Below are 436 nucleotides of genomic sequence, written 5' to 3' on the forward strand. Positions count from 1 at the left end.
CTACTTGAGCCCTTAGTATCAGCTCCTCTTTTTTTCTCCATCCCTCCCCACTCCCTCATACCCCCTGAACCCTTGATAATTTATAAATTATTTTTATTTTGTCAGATCTTCCACTATCTGAAGTCTTCCTCACCCACTTTTCCGCTGTCCATTCCCCAGGGAGGAGGTTATATGTAGATCCTTGTAATCTGTTCCCCCTTTCTCCTTCACCTTCCCACCACCCTCCCGGTATCGCCAGGCTCACCACTGGTCCTGAAGGATCCATATGTCCTGGATTTCCTGTGTTTCCAGTTCCTATCTGTACCACTGTACATCCTCCGGTCCAGCCGGATTTGTAAGGTGGAATTTGGATCATGGTAGTTGGAGGGAGGAAGCATTCAAGAACTTGAGGAAAATTGTATGTTTCATCATTGCTACACTGCACCCTGACTGGCTC

This window comes from Echinops telfairi, unplaced genomic scaffold, assembly GCF_000313985.2.
Source record: "Echinops telfairi isolate 266 unplaced genomic scaffold, ASM31398v2 ScPeMD7_7416;HRSCAF=8454, whole genome shotgun sequence".
In the NCBI taxonomy this organism is placed as follows: domain Eukaryota; kingdom Metazoa; phylum Chordata; class Mammalia; order Afrosoricida; family Tenrecidae; genus Echinops; species Echinops telfairi.